The following is a 7,326-nucleotide window of genomic DNA, read 5'->3' as shown; positions in this document are numbered from 1 at the left end:
TAAAAAATTTTGTTTTGAAGTAAACATTCTTTATAATTCATAATATTGAGATTTATTAATGCTGACTTTTTTACACCTTTAGCTTTTTCACATCATTGTCTCCCTCAACACTCATGGAATACATTTTAGGCTTGAGTCCAATAAATTCTTTCATAATTTTACCATTGTTTGCATCTTTCATCATACCCAAACATTTTTTATTTTTTAAAGGAAAATTAAAGAAGTTATTTTCTAAATATTTAGATGCATCAAATTTTAAATCAATATCATAATGAATATCCTTATAAAAGTCATTTGTTTGAATAGTATATATAAAAGAGTCAGATCCATATAGTTTAAACAGAGCTTTGTTTGAAACTTAGGTTTCATATAACTACATATAATGAAAGTTATACATTTTCCACTTAGATAACTCCAATACAGCAAAACCAATATAAATAGGCTTATCATATAAGGTACATGATCTTTTCAATTGTATAGCAAGCATGTTTTCTGTAAATGATGTCAAGCTATGAAAGTTAGGTTTAGCGATGAGGGCTCGAGCGCCTAACCTTTTTCCAATACTTTCCCATTCATATACGATTTTTATATCTTTCCTTTTATCTACATTTTCCATAGTTTTTCCTAATACTGCATTATTCAGAAGTTTAAAAAAATTCTTTTCAAAATCATTCTTAGCGTTTGTTCTATGAAAAGTATTTAGGTCTATATACTTTTTTAGCCAATTAGACTATTTGAACCTTAAAACGCGATGAACCTTCTGATCTATTATTTTTATTGCCCAAATAATAGACATAAGAACGATTATAAGAAATGTAAACATAACAAAACTGTCAAAGCTAAACTTCAAGATGGGGGGATTGCCAGATGAATGTACGTAACAAATAGTTATTCAAGACACGAACCATCATATCGGTATATACACGAATTGACATAGCCACTATGAAAACGCCCACACTGACATACGATAAAAGAATCGGTGGTCACATACCACGAGACTAGAAAAATATATTTTCTTTTTGGAATTGGACACACTCATCAGCCCTCGCAAGAACGGAATTACAGCCAAGTAATTAAAGTGGATTAAAAGCTTGTATTAAAAGCTGGCGACATTCGGGGAGTCGATACTCACCCCTCAGTGGAAATTAATAGAGGCAAAGGGTGCCGTCACATTCCTTCCGGCAAATCCCCAGCCATATTGTTGCGTAGAATAAAGAAGTTGTGAGCATCAAATCTGGACTATTCATTTAACAGCAATTGAGTCAATATAAAATCATTACACGTAAGTCAGCCACTTTCTTACCACCATCCGTTGGAAACGAGCTATCCATCAACCGTAAATAAAGATTCCTGTTTGGACCGACAAACCAAGGTCAAGCAAATCATTGGCGCCCAACTAAACGGGTGAAAAAGAATACGTTTTCGTTGAACATAACCACACTTAAGCCCAGCTGAGGGAAAATACCAATTTCATCATCGAATTAATTTAATACATCATAAAATTAGATTTAAGGAAAAATTAAAATCTTGTAGTCGTTATTCTCATTTTGTTGGTCACAAAATTGTACGTCGGTGAACCAAACATATTCGAGTTTAATAGATTTTTGATAAATTTTTCTTTTAGAAATTCCGCTATTATAAATCATAATTGAGATTGAATCAAATAATTATCTTTTGAATTCATAATCACTGTAAATCAATATCGTTCTCAGTCTTCACACGGCATGATTTAATTGATTTTTATTGGAGCCCGTTTTCAATCAAAATTTTTGTGGATATTTTGATTATTTAATTCCGCGGGGGTGAATGGTGATCGATCTGCGATGCGAACACCATTGACCAGCAGTCATAACCATTCTCGTTCAGTCCAGTTCGCCAATTCTGAAAAGCAAGTTAATTGAATTTTTAAATCAAGTAACACCACACATCGACGGTCAAGATTTTTGAACCGATCATTTTTCTTTTCATCTTTCGATATAAGTTCAAGCAACGTAACCGATAACACGGTCAATATTAATTGAACCAAACTATTAATTTTTCTTTTTTTTTGTAATTTCTTTGGGTATTCATTCCCAATAAAATTTTAAACTCGTATCAAAGTAATCTCGTTTAACATTCTCAAACTGGTTGAATATTCTCAGTCTGATTTGGTCTTCCGGTAAATTCGGGGGTGGATAGTCTTGATCTTTGTTGGGTACCTTGTTGACGACGGAAGGGACCGAAGGAGATACAGGTAATACTCCCAAGTATTTAAGGCCTTCGCTGCATCCCGGGAGCAAACAACTTGGTCCATAAAAAGATTCGAGCTAGTGCGTTAAACGCCATTCTCAGCCCACGTTCGGTATAATATTAAACAAAATTTTGGACCGAAAATCGCACGAGTTATACAACCAATTGAGCGTGACTTTTTTGTTAGACTAATTAGATTTAAAGCAATATTCAAATAGTGATCGATTTATGCGGCATTATTTTTGAAAGTGGATATTCAAAACGACATACTCATAGAATAAAATAATAATAATAATAAATAATAAACTGAAGTAAATACTGTACTGATTTTAAATCGAGTACCATCATCTTATAACATAGACTTTAATAGTACGGACTTTACGTCTAGCGTTGGCAGAATTTTTTTAATAATCGGAATTTACAACTTGTTATTTGAGTCGTTGAATATGGAATTGTTTTCCATTCTCGATGCAACTTATTTGACAAACGAACAGCGACAGATCGAAGGGGAGATATATAACCTATATCCAGCGCCGGTTCAGTGGACCGACACCGAAATAGCCGCCCTCAATGGTAAAATATCTGCTTACGTTGGCCAAACATGGTGAACGTCACATATCCAAGAACCAATCAATCAACCATCTCATTTATATCCGAATTATTCTCTATCCGGTCCACCACAATCAGGACCAAATCAAGCCACTATATTCTACGAATCTGCCCAAGCGGATGCAATGGATAGGAAATTCAGAGGCTTACCATCATGGATGGGACGTGCTCAATTTGATGGCGTTCATGTGAACGAAAAATTTCTATCGGTTGAAGATTATTTGGCTATTATTGGCTCATTTCGATGTAAGATTGGAGTACCCGACCATGAATTGGTAACGCGTTTGGTACCCACACTTACGGGGGCCGCTCGACAATGGAACTTCACCGAACTGAGAATCTTCGGAGATTATCAAGATTTTTGCACGAAACTTCGTGCTCGTTTCCTCAACAAACATACTCGGGCCCAAGTAATAATGTCATATGCACAGATTAAATTCGATCCACGTTCGCAAATACTGCTGAAACATATCGATGACTTGACATTCCAATTGCAGGGTAATTCCTGTGGTCTGGATGAACGGGACCACCTCGATATCATCATTGGTACCTTATCCGATCATCTGCGTGAACTCGTCCACACTCGACAAGTCCACACGTTGGAGCAGTTGCGGGAGTTCGCTCAGCTAATTGCACCACATTCGTTCATTGTTGCCACACCCCGTGCGGAAATAACTCGTTCGGATAGACAGAGGTCAGTGCCACGGGAAATTTCGGCAATAAATGATCCACCGGATGATTCTTCATATTGGGAATATACCGCTTCGTTTCTTGGGTCCGACTCCGATGACAGGGAATGTGCATACTTGAACAAGCAAAAGAAACCAATTAAAGCATCTCAGAAACATAGGTATTCGAAACCAGTCGAGGATTATAAAAATGACAAAAATCCAAAGGGGAATGATAAGAAAGTAGGACTATCATCGACCCATTTTTCGTTTTTGAGGGCGACGAAAATGTACGATGTGCAAAATGTCTCGTGTGGAGCCATCACTTCAAAAAGTGTCGAACGCAACCGAATAGGGTGATCTGCTACAAATGCACACGACCAGGGGTTACGCCTGATCAATGCCCGTGTTCAAAAAACGCATAAGGGAGTCGATTGGGAATAGTAGTCCATCGTACTCAGAATCCACAACTTTATCTAAATCCACTGTCTCTAATAATCCGCACTCTACCGAAGTCCCTCTACAAATAGACAAATCTTCAGTCCCGAATTCTAATAATAATTCTACTCTGATTCTTAACGAGTATAATCAAACTCAAAGGGATGGCAAAGAACCATCAATCCAATGTTCTGATCGAACACCACCAATTACCAAACCTACTTCAGCTCCAGTCCCTAATCACAATCAAGACGGAGACAACAAAGTTAACCCACCACGACTCCGCGATGTTTTCTTTATCTCAGAAAAATGCTTGACATATAATATGCCGAACGATCGTCGCGAGCTGAAGTCACAGTCATTTCACAAACATTTTATGAGAAGTACAGATGGGGGAAGTTGCAACCTACCAAAACCTCCATTGGTCTTGCCGATAGTTCGATTTCATTTAAGGCCATTGGTAAAGTGAATGTATTATATACGGTTGGTAGTCTTACCCGACTTGTGCCAACTCTTGTAGTGCCTATCTCACTGAAACACCCAATTATGGGACGGACATTCCTTGAGGCCTTCTTTTTCGAACTGGTGCAGAACCAAGAGAAAGTTCAACGATTTTTAAAACATACAGTACAGTAAAACAGTACAAAGGTGATACTGAAGAAGTTGCATCCGCTAAAGTCGAAATGGTTACGGCGGATAAATTTATTAATTTTTTTAATCAGCCACCAGGGAGTGGGAAAGAACAAGCTCAGGTATCTTCTATGAGTAATGATCTGGATCCAGTTGACGCTTCCACACTCGGTTTTGAGGGTGAACTAGATACCCCAAAAATAACGAGCGTCAGCCTTCCACATAATCTCACCCCAGATCAAAGACAAATGTTGGACGCCGTTCTCAGACTTTTTAATCCAACTCCTGAGTCTGGTCCTTTAAACGTCACTAATCAGATCGAACACGTAATTGATACGGGTGATGCAAAACCCGTCACGAAACGCCAGCATCCAGAATCACCATATGTGGCTGAACAAGTTCAAGCCGAATTGGATAAAATGCGTAGTCGTGACATCATTATGACAATCGAAGAAAGCCCTTGGCGGTCACCAATTCTGGCTGTAAAGCAGAAAGACGGAACGTGTCGCGTGTGTTTGGACGCGAGAGAGCTGAATAAAATTACCATTCCAAATGCCTATCCCATTACGGATACTAACCAAATTTTAGCACGACTAAAGTCAGCTAAATACCTAACCAGTATTGATCTGTCTCAAGCTTTCTTTCAAATTCCTTTGGCAAAATCGAGTCAACTGAAAACCGCTTTTGCATTCGGTAACAGACTTTATGCTTTTCGTCGCATGACGATGGGGTTGAGAAATTCACCCGCCACATTAGCCATTCTCATTGATAAAATTTTCCGTGATTTGGTTGCACATGCATTCGCATATGTGGACGATTTTATAATTTGCACTTCGACGTTTGAAGAACACGTTAAGATATTGGCTATTGTTGCAAAATGTCTAGCTGGGGCCGGCTTAACCATCTCAACATCCAAATCGAATTTTTGTTGTAAACGATTGGAATTCCTGGGCTACGTTTTGTCTCAAGAGGGTTTATCGGCGAATCCATCCCGTATTCGAGCGATTGTTGAATTTGCGCGGCCCAAAACGGCAAAAGAAGTCAGACGGTTCGTTGGTGCAGCAGGCTGGTACCGTAAATTTATTCCAAATTTTTCGGAGATCACAACTTCCCTTTGTGAATTGTATAAAGGAAACCGAAAAGGACCTATTGATGGGAATACCGCTGCTGAACAAGCCTTTCTCAAACTCAAAGAGTGTTTAACTACCACTCCCGTTCTGACTATGGCCGATTATTCAAAACCATTCAAGGTTTATACCGATGCCTCGCTTATCGCAGCGGGAGCTGTTCTAGTACAAGAACATGATGGGAATGAACGTGTGGTTCAGTATTTTTCTAAGAAATTCTCGAAAGCCGAACAAAATTATACAGCATCTGAACGGGAATGCCTAGCCGTTCCCTTAGCGGTCGAAAAGTTCCGTCCATATTTTGAGGGTCGTGAATTGGTTGTGGTAACGGACCATGCAGCTTTGCGCTGGCTACAAACTCTCAAAGACCCAACTGACCGTTTATGTCGTTGGGCGATCCGATTATCACCATACGATCTCAAAATTATTCATAAACCAGGAAAACCTTTGAAACTTCCTGACGCCTTATCTCGTTCTTTTGCTCTTCACAACATCGTTCGTAGAAATCCAATTGACCTTCCGAGTAATTTACACGTTAATCGCATCCCAATCACATCCGTGATCAACATTGACCCAAACACGTGCGATAAATGGTACAACAAAATGCATGCAATGGCCTCAAAACAACCATTAGATAGATATAAAATCGAGAACAACCTTCTATATCATCGATTGCAATTTTCCAATCAAAGTGCGGAAATACTGTGGACACTTTGTGTACCATCTTCTGACAGAGCAAAAGTCCTCGATGAAAATCATAACCAACATTCGCATCAGGGTGTTTGGAAAACTTATAGACGTATCTCACAACGCTATTACTGGCCAAACATGTATGAGTCCGTTTACCAGTACCTTCGGCAATGTGAACTATGCCACCAAGTAATGAGAGCACCAAAACACCTCACGGCGAATATAGAGAACCAAAACGACCGGGTAGGCAATTATCGATTGACTTCGTCGGTAAGCTGCCCATGTATAAAAATCGTAACCAATGGATCTTCGTAGCCATCAACTGTTACTCGCGATATCTCTGGGCGCAGCCCATGAAAAATGCAAACGCCATATCGGTAGTCAATTATCTTCGACATATATTCACGGTGAATGGCTGCCCCGAACTCATTATAACAGATAATGGTACTCAATTCATCAGTCAAACTTTCGCAAAGCTTTGCGCCGATTATAACATCAAACACATGAAAACGCCTTTGTACCATCCACAAGCCAATCAGGTCGAGGCGACAAACAAAAGCATTAAACTTAGATTACGTGCTCACATGGCTGACCTTCTTGAACATTCCCCCTGGAAAAACCATCAGTCTCGTGTTATTCATGATATTAACACTTCAGTGCATTCAGCCACGGGCTACCCGCCTTATTTCCTGCACACTGGTCGTGAATATGTGAAAGATGGAAACGAATATAAATTATTATTGGATGTAAATCCATACCATACACAGGATGTGGAACAGCGTAAAGTCCTGGCTGATGAAATTCGAGACAAACAGTTCGAGCAATATCAACAAACCGCACAACGGGCATTGACCCGCAAAAGAGAACGCCATTTCGAGATAGGCTCGGAAGTGTACATTCCCAATCCTAAACAGTCCGTGGCCGGAGAGGGCTAT

This window comes from Rhagoletis pomonella, unplaced genomic scaffold, assembly GCF_013731165.1.
Source record: "Rhagoletis pomonella isolate Grant_MI unplaced genomic scaffold, Rhpom_1.0 Rhpom_scaffold_00003, whole genome shotgun sequence".
Taxonomy (NCBI): Eukaryota; Metazoa; Arthropoda; class Insecta; order Diptera; family Tephritidae; genus Rhagoletis; species Rhagoletis pomonella.
The sequence above is the reverse complement of the archived record's forward strand: the minus strand, read 5'-3'. Positions refer to the sequence as shown.